Below are 26,559 nucleotides of genomic sequence, written 5' to 3'. Positions count from 1 at the left end.
GTGACAATGATGCAATATTATGTCATGAAATATCAATTAATTTCAATATCATTTCAAAAATGATCTTACTGATGAAAAAATTCTGTTTTCTTCTTTGCCTTTTTGTTTGTTTGAGATGTCACATCATTTCAACGTGACACAAGATTCATGTTTTAAAGGCAATATTAGATCATCTTTAAATGATTTTTAAACCAAGGAGGAGAGCTGTTATTAAAGTGGTATATCACATTATAGAGCAAGTACACTGTTTTGTTAATATACTAGAATTTCTTCTCTTTTTATGAATTAAGGATGATATCTATGTGCTACTTGCAGAGAGTACTTTTTAGGGAGTATTCGCATCAGTCAATTTTTAGTAATATACTAAAAAATAATGATGTATAACTCGTTATGAAGAAATTGCACAATAGCTGCTTGTCTTCATAATTATGTAAATCATAATTTGTACACTCATGAAAACACTGAATAGCTTCATGAATTCCGAAGTTGTAATAAAAAAAGTTGTTACGTGATTAAACTAGTAGTATGGTAGTGATATGATACTCATTGTGCAATTACCATGTCATATTGTGTTACAATGTGAGAGTACACTCTGAAAGTGTCGTGATACTTGAAGATTGCATGTACCGCGTGCGCGCATACGTGTGTCATTACATTGTGTTGATATGCAGTGGTGGATCCAGAGGGGCGCAACCGGCGCTCCCCCCCCCCTCATTTTGTTGTTAAAACAAAAGAATAAAAAGAAAAAATGAAATGAAACCCGAAAATAGCACGAGAAATATTGTTTGTACCCCCATCACGAAATTCCTTTATCCGCTCCTGATATGCATCTGTAAAGTAGATTAGATAATTTTTATATTGATATCTTGATAGTGTATTAAGGTTACCATCCGTTTTTATTGGCTCATTAAACGTTTTAAAATATTTTGTTCAGTAAATGCACGAACAAATTTGTATTTTTTTTATCTGTTTAAACACACAAAAACATCAGTAAGCTTGTTTTTCATTCTGAGTTTCCAAGTAAATCAAGTTATTTTTCTTCAGTCGTGAAAGTTTTCATGCCAGCGGCAGACTGTTTTTCTATATGGCTAAGCATACTTCATCTAAAAGGGAAGAAAGTAAAGTATGCATGAAGCCACCAAAGCTACATAGCAACACCGTTACGATATTTTTTTTATTTCCAAAGTTGATATTAATTCTTCATTCCTTTTAATTCAGATGGTATTTTTTCACCCATGTGTTTTGATCCTATATATTAATTTCTCCTTCTTTCTCATATCTCATATATATATATATATATATATATATGAATATATATATATATAATATATAATTATATACATATACATGTATAAGTATATACAGTATTATGTATATAATTATATATTATAGATATATATTCATATATATATATACACATAATACTGTATATACATATACATGTATATATATATGTATACATATTTATTTATCTATTTATTTATATTTATTGACAAGGAGGACAAAGTGAGAGAGTTCAAAAAAGACAATTTCTTGGATCTCTACAGATGTGAGAGATCGATGACCTTGCAAGCATTCAGTATAGCACATTTCTAAGTTTTCTTGTAGGCTAACACGCAAATTCTCCTCCTTTACACCTACCCGGATTCACGACGATATGCACACGTTCGTGACGCAATAATCCGACTCTCAATGTCTATTGTATACAATGTAGACAACGTTCCCCTCGTCATCGGCTCTGTGAGGTCATAATATTACCGAGAAGTAGGCCTATAGGAGTTATTGACCCATAAGAACAAAAATACTACCAACATAAAAACACGGAACAACACAAATGGCTTTCTCCAAAGGAGTTTAATAATTGTCCTTCACTCAAACACAAAAACATGCACAATCATTATTTTCTCTTCCTATAGAACTGTCAAGCTCCGCTTTTATACCTGTCTATCAAACAGTACTTTAGGCCTACTTTGTTGATCGATGACAACATTAATCTGTTGTAAATATAATGATTTATCGTCTATTATATGTTTTTATGTATAGAATGAGACGAACTGCTAATTGTAATTAGATGCATACTTGTACTGTAATTTTGTTGTTGTTGTTTTGGAAAGTGCTCTTCGATATTGTTGGGAATAACAATAATGAAACTAATATTCACATTCTGCCATAAAATGACCATAAAGTTATGTGGAATTATGGCGCTTCGTGTGTCTTCAGAGAATATAAAATGTTATTCATACGTTATAAGTCACTGTCCACAATCAAAGTGAACAATACATGACGTGATGACGTAATGAAAAACAACTTGTTGTTTTTGTACGATTTGATTGTGATTTGATTTGATTTGATTGTGTCCCTCTCGACACAGGTGTATTAATGGGTACCTGGCAACGCTAGGGTAATAATGATAGCTGATAGCAGGGCCCTCTGGTAGAGCAGTGGCAACACTGAAAGGGCTACCCTGGGTAAATAAGACCTTATTAATATTATATTATTATTATACCTTCATCCATCGGCTTTTACACTATTCTGCGCGTCAATAATTGCCTAAATTCTTGGAAATGATTTTTTTCTCATGCATTAACAAATAGAGTTCAAGACGCGAAGACACCATTGAGTTTTACAGCATCGCTGTTTAATCAGATTTCTATGAAAATATAAACAATGTTGTCTAACTTTACTCACTTAAATGCAGTATTTACCATTTGCAATTGGAACAAAAACCAAGCTTTAGTGTTTCAAAATAGTTCTAAAATGTGAGCTGGGGATAGAAACACTGAGTGTAAAAATGTTAATCAGTATGATAAGTATTATAAAAAGATACAAAAAGAACAATAGTTACAATAAAATTGTTCTAGAATAAACCGTCTACAGTTATGGTTTATTGAGTAAAATAGTGACATCTCGTTATTTGTCTTTATTGCGAAATGTGGTAGGATGTTTTGTGATACATTATTGACCTACACAAATGCATCAAATGCGATAGCTCGAACATCTTTTAAATCACTGCTCCCAATGGTAAAGAGAACCCTTAAGATTTAAGCCAGCGGAAACAAAACAGTCAAGTTATTCCTATCATGATTCCTTCGAAACATTTTTATAAGTGTGACTTTGAATTATCAAATTACCACAGAATAAAGAGAAAATGATGAAGACTCATAAAAACTTGACTGCTAGGGGGTGAAACCCAAGCTGAATATTCATTTTAGACTCTAAGGGGTACGTTGCAATATCACGTCAAGTAGCGTTTAGCAGTGTTTGAGAGAGATGATATAAAGCCATGTTTATATCAACGAATAAGACATAATATACCGTTTCTCAACATTCGTTGTGACTGCGGTGCTGCCTTATGCCTTTCGTTTTTGCTTTACACACAATACACAAACGTGGAATGATACTGACTTTATACTTTTATAGACTCTTATAGATAAAGTGTGTTTCCATCGAATGTACATGTGCGTGTGTGTGTGTGTGTGTGTGTGTGTGTGTGTGTGTGTGTGTGTGTGTGTGTGTGTGTGCATTTATCTGTTGTTGTTGTTTCTTTATTTGTCGAGACAAAGGTGATGTGATTATCATCACGTAACTTCAGGAAAATTACTTTGGTGGTGATGTATTGTATGGACGACAAAACCTATGTTGATAACTGACTGGGGAGAATTGGGGCTGCAACCCCACTTTCACCCCCCCCCCCCCCCCAAAAAAAAAAAAAAGTATATATATATATATATATATATATACAAACAAACAAACAAACAAAAAAGAATAAAAATTATAATCTGAGAATATGAAGTCATTATAAAGGATCTTCGAGAGTTAAGCCCCTGATCTTCCCCCCCCCCCCCCCGACACACACACACACACACACACACACACACCAATCCACACACACCGGAACTGCGTTAACCGACGATGCCGGATTTGCTTTGACTTTAAAGGGGCAGTGTCCGATGACAAAAACTTGATGACATTGAGGTATTTCATACCTTTACTTTAGGCGACTTCTTCTGGTATTGAATTAACAAATACGACATTCTTATCGCATTATGTAGGCCTACTTTATTCTGCACAGTCTTTGTTTCATGACGTTGACAATGTCTTCCGCAAAAGCAAGCTGGCATGCCGTTGCGAGCATGGATCTGATTATGTAGTTAAGCCAACTGGCATGCCAGAGGTGACTGCAGCTTTACAAACTACCTGCTTGCCAGAAGCTTAACTCAAGGAGGTGAGGTACCTCCTCTCTTAACTGGATTCGATAAACTAAGTACAGGGACTTATCCATGATTATGTGGTCAACAAAGTAAAAAGCTGATTCCCTGGTTTTAAGAGGCGATGGCCAGCAGATTGAGTACGTGACTGACAGACATGTACTTCCGCAGTAATATATCCCATTCAAAATTATTTACAAATCGATCCGTGGATTACTTTATAGAAACCTGATTTTACGAGCGCCTCCCATAGGCCTGTATCATCAAAGAATACGAACAAAATCTAATCACTGATAAAATAGTACAGCGATGATGCAGAAGCAACACATACCACGCAAACAAAAGCGGGTTACTTACGATGAGAAATGTATTGATTCATTTAACCAATTAAGATATTAATCATCAACCGTAGAATAGCTATTCGATGCGAGGGTACAAATTTGAATTCTTTTAAGAGAAAGGATAGAAACAAAAAGGGTGACCCACGATAAAATCGCAAACTTACACTGTGGAAAATATTGTAGTAAGGATAAACATTGAGCAATTAGCCATCAGACAATAAGCCCATTATAAATTGAATCTGTTGATCATTGATAGTAAACCATGAGTTTTACAAATTTATGGCAAGAATTTACACAACGCGGAAGTCAAGTAATTAACCTATAAGATTCTACACGTGATTCGTCATATTTGACGTGACCAAACCAAAAACGTACACATAGGTACATGTTATCTCCTACTGGAAGCCCATTCATACACGGCCGGATGCCAAGTGCTGCATATACAACGAGGATTGGGGTCAAAGGACAGAAAGTAAGGATATGGAAATAATACTAGGGCTTATACAGGGACGTATCCAGGAATTTTGTAAAGGGGTGCCTTTACAAAGTGAAAGGGGGTGGGCGCACGCGCCCACTTCATTTTTTCTTTTTATTCATTTTGTTTTAACAATAAACAAGGGGGCGCACACCGGGTGGATCCGCCACTGTGTATAGGACATCGATTGTGAAACAGTGTCAGGAGAAAAGAAAACTTGCATTCCATTGTAAATTATTGATGATCGGACAGTTGTAATTCCGGCCATTGATGAGTAAAGGGATCTTAAAATCACTGAGCGTCACAGTCTCCTACCCACTATCAAAGAATCTATCTTAAGGACAGAGAAGTTAAAAAAGCAGTTATTCCCTGACAGATTTTAGAAGCTTGCCGTATGTTTACCCAAGTAGGATAAAACAGAATGGTTGATGGGAAGGCATGTTTACCTTTGGGAACAGTGACTTAAATACTGTTCAAGATATCACGTTTGATGCATAATTTATGTTTAGGTCTGTTGTATCACAAAAAATCCTACCATATAACATTTTCGCAATAAAGCCTAAAATATAAGGAGATATCAGTATTTTTCTCATTGAACCATAACTGTAGACGGTTTTAATAGTTTGAAAACATTCTTATTATAACTATTGTTCACATTTTGTTTATTTAACAACACTTACATCAGTTGTATGAATTCAAATTTTTACAGTGGTTGTTTCTATCCCAAACTCACATTTTAGAACTAGTATAAAGCAACAATGCTGGATTTTTGTTTCATCTGCAAATGGTAAATCATGCCTTTTGGCCGATCTGTTCGCCGAACAGAACAGAAATCTTTCGCCCATGATGTATCCTATCAACATATCCTTGTCAGAAAACAAATTTGGTTATTCTAGAACTTTGGAGAAGCCTTGTGACAACGTTATGGGAGTCGTCATAACTACTACGCAACCAAGCTTATAGTCTTCATGAAATGAAAAGTTGGCTTGAACACAGCCTACGAGTCATACAGCCCCTGAGGGGGTGTATTTTGTTTTGATGTTCATGACATTTTTATCTGTAGGCCTACATTATGCGAGCAGGGCCCCTTGGGGGATCATTTTACAACTGAAGGGCCTACCCTACTAACTAAAAGATTGAAGTAAATATATAAATAGATAGATAGATAGACAAGTTAATAGATAAGTTAATGAATTAATGAGTAAACAAATAAATGAATAAAGAAATAAATGAATGAATAAATAAATAAATAAAAAGGTAGATAAACAAATAGACAAATGGTTAAATAGATGAATCAATAAAGGAATCGTTTCAAACACGGATACACCGGTAATTACCGAAAGCTGCATGTGTCCTGAAACCCTTGTTAGTTAACAGATAGATGGCGCCATTCTACCATCTCGTCGAGAGTTCAATGAATCCAAACACTATGAAGAGCTCCCGGTCCAGTAAGGCGAGGATGTCATTCTAGGAGGACTAACCAGAGTACCGACAAGCCAAGTGCACATTCCGAGGTAGGAGCAGCCAGTGATGACGATAACGGTCCTGACTCCCCTCGCCATGGCAACGGACGGTGCACGTGCGTTCGGGGATGCGTCATTCGCAGGTGGCGGTCGCGGGGTGATTCTTCCCAGACTCCAAGTTCGGCGACACGTTATGACAATGAGTCCCAAATTCGAGATGGTGACTATAAAAATAGCCATGGTGAGGCTGCAGAAAAGGGTGATAAGAAGAAAGCTCCAGTAGACCAGGTCAATGGTAAGATCATCTCCGGTGTCCTCTAAGCCACAAGTGATTCTCAAAACATTGGTGGCCGGGAAGCTCGGTAGGGGCCAAAGACTACATGCCAGGAGGAGCGGTATAACGAGAGCGAGGCCCAGGGCCCAGGCGACTCACTTCAGCGTCGCTCTTTGTGGATATTTCATAGGTTTCGTGATGGTAAGGAGCCTGTGGACGTTAATGCAACAAAGAACTAAGAGGGTCTTACCGTATAGATGGAGTAGTAGATCGATATCGTCGGGAGTAACGTGCAGAAATGACCACTAATCCCGAGAGGTGGCTCTCTGACGGCTTCAGCAAGTTCACGTCTAAAGAAAATCCAGTGGTATCACGGATCACATCCACCACAGCCATAAGGGCCTGGTAAAAGAGCCGCGTGTTGTACGGAAACGCCATTCCGTCACAGGCCCGCAGCACGTAGAATGTGAAGACTTTGAAGGTGAAGATTAGAAATTCGGACAGACTGTACAGAGCCATGGCTGTTGCCTGTACACCTATGGGAAATTTCACTAAGAAGGGGCTTATTTGCTGAGGAGAGTTCGTAGACATTGTGTCGACTATTAATACCATCATAGCATGCAGCCCTCGATGCTGTCCGTTCTACTATACGGGACAGTATGAAATGAAACTTTATCAATGATCAATGGCCGGATTTTTCAGTCTGTGATATTCAGATGTAATATATAGCACAGTTCTGCTAACATATAAGGTGTCCGTGATCATACTACGCAACATTCTTTGGCTTGAAGAAGTCGTATTTTTCGAATGTCACATTCCACTTCCGCCACCCTGCGATAATACCACGATGGGAGCGACTTTACATGTAGCTCAACGAGATCGCTGCGCTGAGTGTCAATGTTCTAGATCCCATAAGATGTATAAAGTTAATGTGGACGAAATCGATTTGAAAAAAAAAAAAAAATAAAACAGCACTGCTGTGTTCATGCCTGATGTATGCTTGCACATCAAGCCATTCATAAACATGATCTTCATTTTATTTTGTTCATTTGATAATTTCTTTCGGTTATAGATTTTAGAATTAACACATGACAATTCTCAGTTCAGCAGTATGTCTTTAGGTGAATAACTTACACAATATAAAAAAGCATCATTCATACGGAATTAAGTCATTGTCCATTAACGATGTTTGCTCACAAGATAAGACCTCAGTAAAGTATTCATAGCGCACTCTTTTCACTCTCACTTATCAACTGTGTTGTCAGTTCCATTAGTGTGACAAACACCTATATAGAACATTAATATACGTCTACGGACCAACACCATTACGAAGAGGCGGCTATCATCATTTCAAATTGATATGAATAAACAGGCGATGACCTTTCCATTTAGGCATATAGGTTTGTATGTAGTGTTCAGAGTAACAAAAAATGGATGGAAAAAAAGATGGTGAGAAGGGGAGGAGATGGAGACTAACGTCGTGTGCCCGGAAGAACGACAAACGACTTTCTCTTATTGTACCCTGCGATACTAATACTTGCACTTACTTTCTGTACAATTCATATTTGTTTCCGTTGGAGATCGAACCCTGAATGAATGAATTAAAGGAATGAATGAGCATTATGATAATGTCAGGCGTATTAGCGGAGCACCCCAATTTGCATTCTCATTATCTGTCCGTTCTATTTGAATGACGCCAACGCAATTCTAACTGTCCGTAAGCACGGCTATAGTTAAAGTGAAAACACCACGTACATTAAGTCGGTATGTTCTCGATAAGGACGTAAATATTACTTGATTAGAACGTGTGCGACTTTAAGATGGCGACTGGCTAGAATGCTTCCCAGGGAGTGAAGAGTGAGCCCATGGGCTGTATGACTTATGGACTTTATGACTCGTGGATGTCGAACTCGTGACGTGCACCCACATATTTTGTGTCACAAAATTGGTGATTATATACTGACGTGGGTACTAGTCTTGTGGACACTGACGTTGCTTTTAATGGAAAGGCAAGTTACTCGGAGACAATGTTCGAAAATGGGAAAATCATTCGACAAATTTCGATCAACCTGCCAAAATATTGCTTTTTCTTGTTAATGACGTGCATTTTGCAAAATAATTATGTTTGAGCAATGATTTCAAAATACACTACAAATGTGCATGCATTAGCATTTTTCTTGATTTAAGAGAAGTATCATCTTCTGCGCATGTGCACTTATCAGATTTCTCAGATTTATGTAAATTTATGGGTGTTTCATTCCCGGGAACATAGAAATGAGCTATTTCTTTAACCTGCCCTTCTTAAATGAAATCCAACTGCTGGAATCCAGTTTGCATTACGTATTACTTAACTGTTGCTATGTCGGACAAGCCCCGAACTAGCTTCCAAGTTATCACGAACAACCTCTGTGTTAGAGGTTTAAGGGTCTAAATGCATAAATATTGTTTTGCACGGCTTGCTTAGTGCTTTACAGCCAGAATAAGTTTTAAGTGTTTTTATCAATAGTTTTGCTGAGAATCAATCGATCGATCGATCGATCGATCGATCAATCAATCAATCAATCAATCAATCAATCAATCAATCAATCAATCAATCAATCAATCAATCAACCTAATAAATCTATCTATCTATCTATCTATCTATCTATCTATCTATCTATCTATCTATCTATCTATATATGTATTTACGCAGACGAGATTTTACCTATAAATTGGCTCCACGAAGAAAATAACAAACAAACTGATAATGCGTTTTTGGCAAATAGAGTACATGTGTATAGGTTTGTTTCACTCAAATTTTCGGCGTCTCTTCTTCAAGACTTCTTCTTCTTCTTCTTCCACGCCTTTGTCAAGACTCCCGAAGAAGACATAGGACGCCGAAAATTTGAGTTGTCTAAAGCAATACTTTATTGGCCAGGAATCACAACCAGTATGGAGTTTGTTCGCAAAAAACCAATAAGTCCATTTTGGAAGATTTTGAAGTACGGTATCTGTCATAAAGTACAAAATAATACCTTTTAAATGATATATTGGTCACTACATAATTATAAAGGTACATTTTTGAAGTTATGGTCAAAGAAGCAAAAATTTTCTTATTATTCTCTTGATTTTTCTTGACCTTTAATCGCAAATATCTCCATTAATTTTGGCAAATATGGACTTATCGGTTTTTGCGAACAAACTCTTCATATCGATTATGTACATAACGTCACGAATGTCGCTGTTTGAGAAAGGTATTTGAGATATCTGCACTTCTCTATGTTCAAGGCTCTATGCGGAACTTGTTGGACTATTAATGATCAAGTAACAAAACTGACGTATATCGGATTTTGTGCTCTGAATAGTTATGATATTCAACAATAACATCAAAGTCAGCAATAATGTAATGCAAAACGCCTCTTTTTTTTTTGTGAACAAGTATTTGTCCTTTCTATTTTTGTTAAACACACTTGTTTGGTCAAACCAGCTCCATGGTCAAACCACGCCAAGACAATGATAAGAATGTGTATCAAAGTGCGAAAATAGGACCTCTCTTGAAGAAAGAAAAAAGAAGAGGGGTCTCTTCTTACATGTATAGCATTACCGATATTATACATAGTAATGCAGCACATAAGTTTCTCATTGTAATCTGTCATGTTATGACACCATTGAAATGATCACGCTAAACTGTCACAGTGGCGAGACTGAAGAACAGTAAACAATTCGAGTAATGATTCTACGAATCACGGCAACATCCGGTAAAATTGGTCTAAATATTATACAATCAATCCAATTTCCTCGACGTGATCAAAATCCCGTCAAGTCGACTTAACTTTATAGAATTGCACTGAGAAAATGTGTTGCAAAGAATACATTTTCAAGCTCGCTTAAAGGTAATTAATTGTTTGATGCATCTCGGTATAAAGAGAAGATAGAGAGTTATATATTAAAGCTACCATGCTCATTTATTATGAAATATGACGATCATGGTGATGATAAACTCGCGCGTGACAAAATGCTGTTCTTTGCAGTGTCCAGTTATTGTATACCATTGTATACTGTACAGACCCTTGACTTTGCATTTTTGGAGTATTCTAGTCCTGACAACGATTAATTTGCTTTTCAAGCGTTTTCTTTTGAGACGTGATAAGCTATAGTGGGAAAGGCTCAAAAACGCTCCAATGCCCCCATCGGAGGGTCTCGGATGGAGCTACATGTAGGCCTATATTAAAGCTGGCGCTCGTTGCAGCCGCGGTAAGGATTCGCTTCTCTCTCTCACATGAGAACAGTGTTACTGATGAAAGCTCGATCTGGGAAATTGGTCTCGGGTGGGCTGATGGCCGCGGTGGTAAAGTCGAGAGAGGCTATCAGTACATCTCACTTTCGTTGGCATCGATACCATGGTTAAGGAGTTCTTTCTTTTTTTTATATATATATTGTCGTCTCAGCCGCCCTCAGTACATACTTACACTAGACAAAAATTCCTTGTACTATAGGAAGGAGTAAACGATAGTGTAAACAATCCAGGAAAAAAACCCAAACAAACAAGCAAGCAAGGAAGCAAAGACGGTGGAATCGAAATACGCCAGAAATATATGGTGTTGACAAGGAATATAAAAATAGGACGATCATCGCATAACCAAGAGAGCAACACTAAAGTCTTGTCTTCGTTGACTGCTATATAACAAGATGATATTAGTTAATATTATTGGTCACTTAAATAACTGTGAGAGAACTCGGTTATCTATGATAGGAAATGGAATCGGTTGACTGAGTAAAGCTTTCATGAAGAGATAGAGAACAGGTACAATGTCAAAGCTTTGTACGTCGTTATTTCATTGAGAGATCCTGAACCTTCTCCTTGGGTTGTAATTATATACTCCTTCTTTAGATGGGACGAAAATACCTGTTCATTAACAACTTGTATATGACGAGTTTGGTTGTTTTTGTTTTTTTTTCGCAAAAGGAGCTAACTCCATTCTTGTTATAAGTTGAGATATCTATGATTAAAGCTGAGCACTAAAGAATAAAGAAAATGATAAGAAAATACATGATATTTGTAACCATAACTTCTAGAATACTCCTTGTTATGTCACAAGTGAGATATTACTGAAAAGATTCAATTTTGTTCTATATCTCAGTGATGATGGACTTATATACTTTGAAATGTTTGAAAATGGCCCTTAGCTCATTTCGCAATAAAACTCCTCATCCTTTATATAGAAACTTGTTAATGAACAGTACTGACATTAAACGTTAAGCTACTGAACAAATAAACATTGATCAGTTCTATGTTTTCTACGAAGAAACGGGGAGAAAACACTTATAGAAAGTCCAACTGACATAACGTTCAAATCGTTACTAAAAAAAACCCAACTAACCTTCATCAGTTTAATGGTATATTTCCTAATATACGAAAGACTGTAAAGGTTAATTATACAATGTCGTCTCAATCTTAAAGTTGAAGGCACTAAATGAAAAGAAAATATTAAGACTAGTTTGATAACAAGTGTGAATGTGAGCAACTGATTCATTCGGTAAAATGCAACAGAAAGAAAGATTAAAAAAAATCAGAAAGAGCAACGACTCTCACATACCATATAGGCCCTACACTGTATACCAGCAAGATGTGGTTGGAATAGTCAAGTGTAGATTAACCATTGTGATCATACTATAATAATATTCTGGGTATCATCGACAAACGGTATAGAATAACAAAATGATACAATCGTTATATACCCACATAAGACTTTACTAGTACCGTTCGTGCTTGCTGATCTTCGAACCAGATTTATGTATTACCCATGCAGTGATAACGTTATCGAACCTGTTCAACCATTGCCTTTGATGTGAATGCACAGATGTAATGCTAGCAGAAAACCTGTTTTCATTTTTCTTTCAAACCATGATTACCACAAAATCTCAGACGTGTAACAATGATTAATTAATATCAATGTCCCTCTTTTATCATATCTTACATAATATCGATTACAACTTTCTATTATTGTATATATAGCGACACATAATTATTTTTATTTTTTTTTTTTTTGCAAAAGGTCGAAACATGCAGTTGTAAGTCATAGTAGGCTCCCTATATTAGAATCCAGAATCCTGTCTCATTGATCACCAAAGCAATAAAAAAAGAAAGAAGAAAATGCTGCACTAATACCCCTTTCAGGTAATCGCGGTTCAATTATCCGCATCCAAATAATGCGGATGAAGTAGTCAAAATCGCGTTCATATATCCCATGAAGTGCGCACTACTTTTACGAGCACCCGTTCATATAATGGTGCGAAGGACGGAGTTATTTGTCATGGTTACGGCGCACGCCTCTATAATGACGTAATGTTTCCGGTGTATGCACACCTCTCGCGCGCTCAAGCTCAGCAATCAGCGGTTGTGCGGGAAATCGAGTGACCTTTGACCGAACTGTGGAATGTTAGTGCGGATAAGTCGTAAAACGCGTTCATTTTTATTGTATTCTCGATCTACTCCTCATGCTGCAATTATGCGCATAATAGCAGCATCAAAATAATGCGCACTTTTCTACTCCTCTCCCGTTCATGTAATCGAAATTTTACGACTTAGTGCTCCTATTATCCGCATCCACGATTACCTGAAAGGGGTATATAAGACATTCAGAATTTAATATGCAAACGAGAGACTGGATCTGAAGTGGGAGAGTGTTTGAATGACCAGCATGCACATCAGGTAGGCCCTATTCAACTTATCTAAGATTCTGTGAGATGATTGTCAGATTGGACTTTGATACTCAAAGCACAAAAATACAAATGTATATTTGTATTTTGTATTTTCTTTTTCTCTTATATGTTTCGGTCATTATTTTGTTGTACCCGTGCTCCTCATCTCAATCTTTAGCTCGATGTAGGGGACCTACGCTCAACAAGCTCGCTTGTTCCTTAATTTCTTTATAGCATTCATTCTCAGATTCCAACTTTCATAGATCCACCACTATTATGTTTTACATGTATTTGCAATATTCTATGTATGTCTCCTAGCTGGATATCAAGTATATTTCATTTAATTTTGTTATATTTGATGTATTTTTTTCATCGAGAAATATGAATAATAAATTGAAATTGAAATTGAAAATTTAAATTGAAATATATTGCTTTTGCTGACTGCAATCTTATCCTTTTAATTATCTTTCGATTTTATTTAGGCCTATTATACCTATATCAGGGCCGCGGTTTTTTTTTTTCTGTCTTTTCATTTTTTGAAGCGCCATGAGCACCGAAAAGTGAACATGCGCGCTATGACAAGTAGTCACTATTATTATTATCATTATTTTTATCATTGTCATTATTATTATTATTATTATCATTATCATTATTATTAATATTACTAGTAGTTTATTTTTACTATTATTGTTATTATTATTATTATCAAAATTATAACTTATTTTTATTATCATCATCATTATTATTATCTTTAAGGGAAGGGGAGTGGTTTAGGCTGATGGTCGATGGTAAGAATAACGGGAAGAATATGTAAGGACGGAAACTTCGGAAAATGTGGATGTTGTTATTTTACTTTTTTCTTTTTTTTTCAACAGACCCCCCCCCCCCACAAAAAAAGTGTGTGTGGGGTGATGTGGGGTGGGGTGGGGGCAGCTGTAGGTCTGTTCATGTTGAACATTGAGTTGTTATGGTAACAGTATTCAAATTAATTGTTAGTTGCGTTTACTTTCTCAGTGTTTGATGGGGTATTAATCACATTGAGTGATAGTTTTAGTTTTGATTTGTACGCATGTGCTTCATTTTTATGCTGACGAAGATGATTATGTTTTAAGAGGTCAAAGGTTTAGGGTTGGGGGTCGGGTGGGAACCCAGGAATCTGCTAGATTTATGTTGAAGTTGTATTTTTTTTTAAGTTTTTGAAATCAGTTAATGTATGAATATTCAAAAATGAAGTCAATGGTTGGATGATTATATGGAAATATATTGTGTGTTTTCATGTTTTGAAGTTTGATATGGGCCATGGCGTTAAGGAGCGGGGATCAGGGGTTGAGTGATAATTTTTTGGAATGATTGTTAAATGTTTCTAAGGGGCAACATGTTTGGGTTCACTTGCCTACGGGCAATAGTAAATGTTTACTTTTGTGTGCCCTGACCCTCATGTAGTCTCCATTCATTTCATTTTCATTTTGTGTAACGTGTACAGTATATACAGTGTATCCTTTGTAATGTTCATTCTGGTTTTTGTATACAATGTATTATGTTTGTAATGTTTATGATATGTATCCTGTATTCTTTACCTGATAGTAATAATACAGATAGACAGGGGAAAGGGATATTTTCACATGAACTACGGCCTAAGCTGAAGTTTATTAGATCATTGACATGATAAACTTTGTGTCCGAATCTTGTGCGAAGCTCCGTCAGCGAGGGCACCAAAGCTGTCACCAAGTACACTACATCCAAGTAGATGTCCACAGTCGCCTATCTACGTAAGATTCCATGCTTCAAAATTATCTTACCTAAAGGCCCGGTCCCACTGGCCGATGGACACAAAACGTATGCAGAAAGGACACAGCGGACGAGCAAAATTTCGTTGGTGGCTCCATCCGCTTTCATCCGCTCCAGAAATTGACAAAATTTGCGAAAATTTGCGAAAACAGAACGGAAAAAGAACGGACGTGGGTAGTATGTAGCGGGGATGTTAAACGCATGTTCATCGGAAGCCTAGCGGATGCAGAGCGGATGAAGCGGATGCATCACGTACGCCTAACGGAAACAAACGCTTTGTCCGTTCTGAATACTTCATATACGAGATGCATACACTTACATCCTTTCTATTTCCGTGCTATCAACGATGTAGAGACGCTCCATGTACCATTCTTTCCTCCCTCTTTCCGTTTTCAGCTGCAGCGGATTTGAGTTGCGAGGATACCCAGAGGATTCAGAGAGGATACAGCGGACGTTTAACGGATGAAAACGGACATACAACGTTTGTTGCTCGTATATGTCGCGGATTTACATCGTATGCGGCGGAAAGTTCATCCGTTCTAAAAGTTTTAAGCAGCTAAAAACTTTTTGCGCGGATGAAATCACCATGGACGGATGCTCGATGGATAGAGCGTATGAAACACGTATGCGATGAGTACACGGCGGATGCGTAGCGTTTTCCAACGGATGGCAAGATCTTTTTTACGTTTTACATCCTCTTTGCATCCGTAAGTGCAGTGGGACCGGGCCTTATTTGCATCCGTAAGTGCAGTGGGACCGGGCCTTAAGGCCCGGTCCCACTGCACTTACGGATGCAAAGAGGATGTAAAGCGTACAAAAAATCTTGCCATCCGTTGGAAAACGCTACGAATCCGCTGTGTTCCCATCGCATACGTGTTTCATCCGCTCTATCCATCGAGCATCCGTCCATGGTGATTTCATCCGCGTAAAAAGTTTTAAGCTGCTTAAAACTTTTAGAACGGATGAATTTTCCGCTGTGTACGATGTAATTCCGCGACATACGAGCAACAAACGTTGTATGTCCGTGCGGCATCCCTTAAACGTCCGCTGCATCCTCTCTGCATCCTCTGGGCATCCTCGCAACTCACATCCGCTGCAGCTAAAAACGGAAAGAGGGAAGAAAGATATGGTACGTGGAACGTCTTTACATCGTTAATATAATAGCACGTTAATAGAAAGGATGTAAGCGTATGCATCTCGTATATAAAGCATTTCGAAAGCATCCCCTCTGCATCCGCTCTGCATCCGCTCTGCATCCACTCTACATCCGCTTTTTCTGCTATGCGTCCGTTTCGCAATTATCTCCGGTAGCCCCTTCGGAACTGTCATCCCCTTCCATCCGCTTTCATCCGCTAGGCTTCCGATGAACATCCGTTTAACATCCCCGCTACATACTACCCACGTCCGTTTTATTTCCGTTCTGTTACCGCCAATATTCGCCAATTTTGTCAATTTCTGGAGCGGATGAAAGCAGATGAAGCCATCCCCGAAATTTTGCTCGTCCGCTGTGTCCTTTCTGCATACGCTTTGTGTCCGTCGGCATGACTATGAACAGTGTATAATGTATTGTTTTTGCTATTTTCTCCCAACACGTGCTAGCGAGTGAATGCTTGCATTTTTTCGGTCACACGCCGGCTGGTCGCGGCCGGGGACACGTCGGGGGCGCGTGTGCGGGCACGGTGGCACTGTGTACTGGCGAATTTAACCCGTGCGGTGCTACTGTATAACATGCTGAGGTCACGATCGATGCACTGTACACAATCACAGCGCGGTTTTGCGAAAATTACCGAGCAATTTTGTCCATGGCATTGTATGTAAAGGCTGAAGGTAAGTGGCATTGAAGGTAGACATGAAAAGTGTAGAAACAGTATCGATAAAGGGTGCTTAACTTTGTTATCTTAAGCGTGCTTCCGCACGAGCTTCCTGGAAAAAAAAAATCAAGACATTCGTTGCCTCGAACGCTATTAAGCGGTGAATCAGGCCTACTTCCGCCGCACCTCCGGCGCGATATCCTGCAGGGGCTGCATGTCGGTGCTGGGGTAGTTTACTCGTGCATTCCTATTGAGTATTGAAACCAAATGCTTGTAGGATTAACGTTAGAACAGTACGTTTGTTTTTTCTTCTTCTAACTTCCTCGCTAGGCAAAGTGGAACATACGTCAATAAAATCTCCGAACATTTCCTGTCAACCACATAGGTCTAGGACTGCGACCACGCAGTCGGAATACTAGAAGTCTAACTGTTGGTAAAATTGGAGGGTGCAAGAACTAACGTTAGAGCGAACACTCGATGTGCGAAAAGTGAATTTGAGAATTGCGCCTTTGTTGAGGATTTGAGCTGCGTGCCATTTGGCACTTGAGTTGCATTGTGTGCGCGGGTGTTTTGATATGTGTTCTTCGACTTTACCCAACATGAGGATCGAGGAGCGACTTGTAAATCCACCAGTTTGTCAGTGTTGAGTGTGTTGCTAGGAGCCTGCAACTGGATCTTTGGAACTTTTGAGTGCTAGTTTGTATACCTACGACCTAGTCCGTGTAGCTGCAGTTTCGATGTAGTACTAAACTAGTGTCAAAGTGACTAGTGTTGGCAGTTGCTCTGGCTGGTGCCCGTGCAGATCAGTCTTGATGCGGGTGGAACTATACTGCTCTGATGCACTTAAAAACAAATCTGTGTGATTAAACTCCATCATTTGACACTTGAGATCTTTACTAAAGAAACCGTATACCTTTTGAATTACTAGTGGCAATAGTTTTCATTTTGATTTGTGGCATTGAACCCGGTCTATCAAATTACGATGTGTTTGTAGAGAAACTAAATTAAGTGTGCAAAATGGAGCAAAGTGCCAGCTATTAAAAAGTTAGTTTCATTTTGTGCTTGAAGAGATGTAGCCTATACTTCCTCAGATATCATTGTGAAGATCCAGTATTCGCTTTGTGTCAACGTCAAGACATTTGTCGTGAGAACCTGAACTGTTAAGTCACAGACGAATGTGCCATTTGCATTTTCTTCTTTGATGTGGAGTTGTCCAAGTCAAGTGGATTGCAGTTGTAAAGGCATTCTTTGCCTTTTATTTTCTATTCATTTATTTTTTTTTTCATGCTTTATTTCAATCTCAGGAGAGAAATTTGTGTTGTTTCCTGCTGTCATTTTACTTTGAAAGAGACAGACACAGTTTTTTGTACAGAAATGCAATGGTAATTTCCCACCAAGCAAAGAACATTGTGTCTGCAATACACGGTGCTTTGTAGATCAAAAGCCATTATCAAACTCGATTCAAAGACCATCGTGTTGATGCGAACAATTCTTGGATTTCGCTTTCAGCGTCAAACAGCCAGGCAATCATCTCGGCCAAATGTAACTGTGGTTTAGAACAAATAGACCCAGAATGACTTGACTCTCATCCATACTACTAGCGCATGAGTGAAAGTGGATTGCTGGTAGTTGGAAAAGGTACCAGTTTGTTCATCTGTCCAAATTATACACTTTGTGCATCAAGTAACATCAACCTGTGGAGGGTTAACAGTGGCCGTGCAGTTTTCACAAGTTTTTCATTGTACTGAACATGGCTCATCATATGAAGGATTGGATTTTTCTTCAGTATTTCTTGTTTATCTTTGCTTTGTTGTCAACAAAATCATCAACAGGTGAGTGCAATTCCTGCGCATTTCCAACTTTTTATGCATTTTTGTTTGATTGTTTTGGGTTTTAATATGTACAAATACATAGTCTTTCACTGATGACAAAACAATCCAATCTTTACTCTAACAACAAATTCTGCTAGGACTTCTTGGAGTTAATTAAAAACATTTATTGCACTTTGAATATATATTCGTCGAAATAGATCTATTTTTCTGATTCCCAAACAATGACATTATATGTATTGTAGCAAATCTCTTCCTCTTTGATAAGTTAATGGTACACTTGTCCCAGTTGTTGGTAAAAATTATGATTTCCATTATTTTTATAAGAAACGTGTCCTGTGTAAATTTGCTTACTTTTATTACTCGGAATATCTCATGCTGTGTTTAATTTGCACGAGGCATACAATTGCTAAATACATATTGACAAAGCAGTGATATTTCAAGAAAATCCAACTCGTAAACACAAACTTTACAATGACGTTTTGCCCATGGTATTTGAAGGTACTTGAAGGTACTTGAAGTCCCAGCAATACAGTAACATTATGTTGATATGCAAAGTATCATGTTTTACATGTGGTTTTACATTTTTAATTCTTTGTTCCTGTTTTTTTTTTTTTTCACAATTGTACTTTAAAAACTTGGAGAGTTTTTGTACTAGTAAAACTGCATTTCTGTTCCCTGTCTATACTATTGCTCAAGTATTTACAAAATTTAAAAAAAAAATGTGTAAAATAAGTGTTCTTGTCTGTAAGTGTTGCTTCAAAAGATAAAATTTCAATGTTTTCACTTGTTTTCATGTTTCTTTTGAGGTTTAAAGATCTCACAAGTCACTCAGGTTTATTCATACCAAGTTGATATGAAACTATTGAATGTGAAGAATCACTATGGATCAAACAAACTCGTTATCAAAGAACTGAAAAAAATATTATCAGACAAATTAAAGAGTTATAGGTAACTGCAAGTTTGTACTCAGACCAAAGCTGGCGGATGATGTTGTTACCCCATACCGTAAACTGGGGGGACATTGGACAGGTGGATGACTTTGGACAGTTCAGAAAAAAAAGATTGTTTTACTTACATTTTTTTTGCTGTTGGTTTTTCTGAAAATATTTTTGTAGGTTATGAAAGGGGGATATGTGAATATTTGAATGACTGCACTTCTCTTGTATATTGCATTACTTTATATGTTTTTTGGGCTTTTCTTTGCAGGGTCCATGGAATGCTTGAATTTTGTGGCTGTCGAACTTTTGGTACTCTAGAAATACAGAAGTATGGAAGCTCAAGCCTATTTCTTGGATAGTGAACATGAAGTGGTCATGAACCCACCTGTATACTCAGGATACCTGACCACCCTTACAAATTTAAAAAAAGGTCATGTCCAATTTCACCCCTGGATTTGGGATCACTTACGGGGTGACTTTGGACACCAAAGAAGTACCAAATGTTCGACGGCTGCGCAATGTTTTTTCTTTCTTTTAAAGATGAGATAGTTACTTAGGATGGGGAGATCATATAAAAGACGATCTGGGTCAAGAGACTATAGAAACTTTTCAGAAGAAAGCATGAAAGATGCTGTGAAAGCTTGCAAAAATGGAATGTCGATCAGGAAAGCATGTGCAGAATTTAACGTTAAAAGAGGGACTTTGTGTAACAGACTGAACGACCGGCACACAGGCACACAAGATTTCCAGTAGACATTGGTTTTCATTTTGTGAACCTAGGCCCAAGAATTTAAGCAAATATTTCCTGTAGTTGGTTTTACTTTTGTGATTTCTAGGGCCAAGAAAACCTTGTATTTCCAATAGACATTGGTTTTACTTTTGTGATAGCTACATGTATGTAGGGCCAAGAAAAGCCTTGTGTTTCCAGTAAACACGATCTTGTTCTTTCTTTCCAAATGCATTAAAAAAAAATTAAAATGTGTTATTTTGCAAACATTTCAAACTGACCTAAAGTTACAATGAACAACATTCAAAGAAAATTACAAAATTTTCTTGTAGAACTACATACCGTGGTACTTTAATCTGGCCAACCTCCGGGTGTACATGCATTTCTTGGGGTAAAACCCCAAATTATTCTTTAAAATGACTAGAAAGTGACTCATGACCCATTTAATGTAATTTATCTTATTAACATCTGTAGAATTGGACAACTCAATGATGGTACAATTGGTACATGTTGTACAATACCTCACTTATCCATGTGATCAAACTTGCTGACTATCCTAAATTTGCAAGAAAATTCATGCAGTGCCTTGTTTAAGTAGCGTCCTTTTTCGTGATTGTTCTAAACTATTATGAATATTTAGGTTTATTGAAAATTCAGATTTTCAAATGTAGGGGCACCAGTAATTCTATTACTAGTATCTTGAAAAAAATTGTGCAACCAACTACAATGTATCTGTGAATGCCTCTTCAAACTGAAATGTTCATTACTGCAGAATTTTGCTTCTAAAAACCACCATACACAATGTATAAATCATTCATGGGTATTTTGTATACTTGCTGGTTGTTATGAAACATTTCAACATGTTCAAGTTTTTAAAACCTTTTCCAAAACTTGTTATGAAACATTTCAACATGTTAGAGTTGTTAAAACTTTAAAAAAAACTTGTTAGTAGTCTTAACTCCCCCATAGAGAGTTAATCCTTGGACAAACAACAATCCTGTAGGGTATATTGACAAGGTTTATAATGGTTGTCCAAAGTTGCCCCGAACGCCGGGGGCACTTTGGACAAACTTTGACCAAAAAAAATTAACATAAAATAGAATAAACTGAAGAAGTCTCTATATGACATGATATCCTCTTTATTAGTACTTGTTAACCCCCACATCAACCCCAGAATTCCTATGTTCTTAATGAAGATATCAATAAGAATAGTTCAAATTTGTCCAAAGCCACCCCGGTTTACGGTACAAATATGTTGTGGTTTTCCTGTGTTGTTCTGATGCATTGTCTTTTTTTTTTCCAAAACTACAGTATTCAAGTACACTGCAATCTACATGTATGTCCTGTGTCTTTTCAACATTGGATGTTGCTTTCACATTTTTATTACAACCACAGCACAGAAATGCCCTTATCAGGCATGTACAATGTATAATCACAGTGTTTGTGAAAGTGTGTCAGGGTTGTTTTGTAGGGAATTATCTGAGAGGATATGGCCCTGTCAGGTGTGGCTAAAAGGGAAATTATTTACAAACATCAGCAGCACGGATTGCAATCATTGGTGCAAGTTTCAACTGAGTAGTGCTTTAGGATGCCTAATTATTACTGTTCACTAATGTGCAATCAATATTTATCCGATGATCAATCTATGTTAAAAATGATGATGATAGTAATAGTAATAGTAATAGTAATAGTAATAGTAATAGTAATAGTAATAGTAATGATGATGATAATTATCATTAATCATATAGTGATGATGATGATGATAATAATAATAATAATAAATAATTAATACACAACAATGATAAAGTCTTCTTTACCAAGGGTAACCTCTTCAGTGTTGCCACCATATTGCTACATGTACATTGTATATTACTTGTATATAATACAAATTAATGGTACTTTTTTATAACTATTTTTCTGAATTCATGATTGATTTTATTTTGTACAAAATTAAATTTATCTCAAAAAGTGTTGGCTGATTACAGCGTATCATTTTTTTAATACCATAACTGAAGACAATAATTGGAAAAAATATTGCACTGCAGAAGCTGCAAAGTTTCCTGTTTGTACTGATAAAGAATAAAATATTGTTCCTTGCTCTTGGATAAGTTAATGTCCAAAAATAATTTGGAGAAAGAGGTGGAAAAGGGTTCATTGGAGAAGGTAGAAGGGACTTAGTCCTTCTTTCTGACCAGACAGACATGTTTGGATAGATGTTGTGCTCTATCAATTTCATTGGGGAATAACACAATTGTAGCACTATAGGGAGTAGGTTGTCATCTCAGTGACAAAATCTATACACTTTCCAGACAACTGTACCAATCAACTGGTGAGGAAAGTATGGATACTGATTAAATGTGACCCTTCATCACAAAACCAACAAAAAGTCACCAGACATGGATTTTTAGTTACAACGTAAGAGCAGATTCTGAAAGAGCAGACTTTAAGCTTTACAATGATCAATGTACAACTCAATTTAAATGGACTCAGATCTCCTTAAAAACTATCCTAATATTGGATATTGGAAAGAAAGGACACACGCTGGAAAGTGTGAACTGAAAAAAAAAAAAAAGCCTCTGTACACTAGTTCAGGGTCTATACAAGCGCTTAATCTTTACCAAACTGTGCTAGCTGTGCGATGAATGGAAAAAAAAAACCAACAACACCAAAAACAGGATGTAAACTGCTGCAGCAACAACAATGAAGGGATTATCAGATTACACTACGCGCAATAGGAAACGCCTCCGTCAATTTCGTTTTCCAACGAAAGTTCGTTATCGATCGAGTAGCAACGAAATCTGGACGAAATTTGGACGAAATTTCGTTATCGATCCATTAGCAACGATTCTGACGCTTTGTGGACGCTTTGTGGACGCATTTCACGCACGACCGCCCGCTCAATTCCGTTCGGCAAATGCGTTGCTCGTTCGGAAAATGCGTGTTCGGAGCTCGGCAGTTTCGTCCAAATTTCGTTAGAAGCGTCCGTGATCCAAGGCGCACATGGAATACAGTACACACGTGTGTGTGTAGTGGCCACATCCACATCGGTACAGCCGCTAGAAAGCCGGCAAGAATCACTGCAAGATTAGACTCAACAAGTAGCACAGCGGTCGGGAATGAGAACAGTAGACAGGCGTGGAATTCACCTGATACACATAATAATATTAAAAATGGTAACATGTATACATATATCGATGCCGTTTTCATTGAAGCAATTTGTAAAAGTTTTAGTTTCCCTTACCCTAGCTGTAAGTACGGCACCGTTAGCAGATTATTCACTGCATTTAGTGAAAGTCACCTGATACATCACATGGTGGTATGCGGGCTGCATGTAACCAGGGAATGTGCACGTATGGGAAAGGCGAGTGCGCCGTATGTGCGTCGCCATTGCTATGGCATGGCTCGCTCGGCTGAACGAAACAGAGATGTTATACGATGTAGTAGTTCACGTGTTTTGTTTTGTTTTTTACAAGCAGAAAATAAACAACTGTTGATCATGAAATAGACTAAATTACCAATCAGAGATCATTCGGGTTCATAGTATTTAAGAGAAATCACGCAATTTTGGCGAGGGTGAACCCACAGGAACCCACAGGAACCTTATCGTAGAATGCCGACCAAAAAGAAAATGGTTTCACTAAAATTGCGTGTACGTAAAATCCATTTGAGTATAGAAAGAAAATTAACCCCCAAAAAGAGGAAAACAGAAATTAGAAGGATTTGTTCGCCGTTATTTGGTCATTAAATATATTTTCTTTCTTCAGCAATTGCGCGTTACATTGCCCGTTTTTTTTTTTATTGAATCAGGGCCCTGTTGCATAAAACCCATATACCGCTGGACTTACCGCTCCTTTCTAGCGGTAAGTCTTCAAATCAGCGGTAAATTTTATAATCCTTGATGCTGATTGGCTGTGATGCCTAATTTTGACGGTAGTTACCATTGAAATTCAATGGTAAGTTTTATGCAACGGGCCCCAGAAAAGCAAAAAAAAAAAAAAAAAAAATATTCAAAACAAGACAATTTGTACGTTTAATTCTTAGTTTGATCAAGGAGGTATACCTCCTTGGTTTGATATCGTTTATTTCTTTATTGGACAGAGAGATAATTCAGACGGTACGTGGAATTTTCAAAGCGACTAATTCAGACTGATTCTTAGTTTGACTTGGCTCTTTCTTTCTTTCTTTCTTTCTTTCTTTCTTTCTTTCTTTTTTCTTTTTTTTGGGGGGGGGGGTGGGGGGTTGAGGGTCATGTTCGTTGTACCCATGCACCCATAAGGTTCGTTAGTACGAAAATGAAACATTCAGATACACGCGACTTCCCTACACGAAAAATAGATGTTCGTAAATGTGATAGTCAAATTATGATTCATAATCCGAAAATGCACGAATGTTTGTGATTGGATAGGTGCGTTATTGTCGGATTAGCAAACCTTCGGAGTACTGTAGTATCGAGCCTGTTGTATTCACGGATAAACGAACTTTTGGAATAATGAATTTTATATTCAGAGCAAGACAATAAGTTTAATTCTTATTATAGTTTGACATCGTTTATTTCCTAGTTGTGAAGCGGGAAGCGAGAGATAATTCTGAAAAGAAGTATACAGACGGAACATGAAATATTCAAAGCAGCAATGAGATTAAATCTTAAGTTGTTTATTTGTTTGTTTGCTTGCTTGTTTGTTGTTATGCTCAAGTGTTGGTGTAATTATATATACGTTTTTATTTTTATTTTTTTAGGGGGGAGGCATTTTTGTAGTACCCACTGCACGTAAAGTTCGCTGATGCGAAAGTGATAAAATATTCCCTAACACGCAAATTCCCTACACCATAGATGTTCGTACCTAGTGTGAAAATAAAATGTATTACTATTATTATTTTTTTCCCCATTGTTCGATTAGCAAACCTTCGGAGTGTCAATCCTTTCGTTTTCGGATAAACGAACTTCCTTAACTCACAACACCACTTTCAGAGTAACAAACTAGTCATTATTTTATTCGGGCATTGAGAATACACGTAGTTCAGGAAAATCTTTAAGGCAAGAATTACGATGGATTCTTAGTTTGAAATCATTTTATTGATTTCCGTGCTGTTCATTATTCCGAAAAAGAAAACGGGTGCGCTATTCCGATGGTTACGGCGTTATTTCGAATCCGAAACACGCATATTCCTTGTGCCTATCCATGTTTGTTGATTCGAAAATGTAATCATGCTACGGGTAATTGCTATAGGGCCATATATTGTTTTATTTCTGTCTATTGTTATATTATTATTATTATTATTATTATTATTATTATTATTATTATTATTATTATTATTATTATTATTATTATTATTATTATTATTATTATTATTATTATTATTATTAATCTTTAACATTATTAACCGATATTTTGATTAACGAGCATTTTGTTGGCTTTTTTTTTTGGGGGGGGGGGCATTGCCCGATTAGCAAAACTTCGGAGTGTCAATCCTTTTGTTTTCGGATGAACGAAGTTCCTTTCCTCAGAAGAAGAAATCAGAGTAACAAACTAGTCATTATTTTATTCGGGCATTGGGAATAGTTCATGAAAGAAATAGAAGGGAGGAATCCGAAACACGCATATTCCGTGTGCTTATTTATACGTCATGTTTATTGATATGCTGCGGCTATAAAGGGCCTATTGGAGGTCGTTATACCTCTCGTTTGGTGTACGATTTCTTTCGTTTCATATCACTTTATTTGCTCCCTTCATATTCTTAATCTAAAGGTAATTCTTTCAATTGCCTCGCACTGTGTACATGCATTTTCGTAACGGCGATTTCCCGCTTTGCTGCAGTATTTCGAAGGGTGTTTGATGCCAGCCGCTTCGGTGTGCTCTGTGGTAATGTTTATTTGTCGGGGAGGTTGTTGATACTTTGTCTGTTGACATTTATTTTCGTACAGGCAGGGGCGGATCCAGGAATTCTGTACAGGAGGGGGGAGGGGCGCAACTAATATTTCTGGTGCCACTTCCGGGTTTCACTTCTATTTTTTTTTTTTTT

At 37.3% G+C, this 26,559-nt stretch overlaps 1 long non-coding RNA gene across 1 annotated transcript in view; it reads right to left on the bottom strand.

Moving 5' to 3' along the window:
• The window catches only part of LOC140236654 (uncharacterized), a 30,992-nt gene extending 6,769 nt beyond the window's left edge, over nt 1-24,223 (bottom strand). Inside the window, exon 1 of the long non-coding RNA XR_011901775.1 lies at nt 23,780-24,223. This is a non-coding gene — a long non-coding RNA (uncharacterized lncRNA). The remainder of the gene's footprint in view (nt 1-23,779) is intronic.
• Between the last annotated feature and the right edge of the window lie 2,336 nt (nt 24,224-26,559).

Source organism: Diadema setosum, chromosome 13 (genome assembly GCF_964275005.1).
Source record: "Diadema setosum chromosome 13, eeDiaSeto1, whole genome shotgun sequence".
NCBI lineage: Eukaryota > Metazoa > Echinodermata > Echinoidea > Diadematoida > Diadematidae > Diadema > Diadema setosum.
Note: the sequence above shows the minus strand (reverse complement) of the source record. Positions and strands in the feature narration are given on the sequence as shown.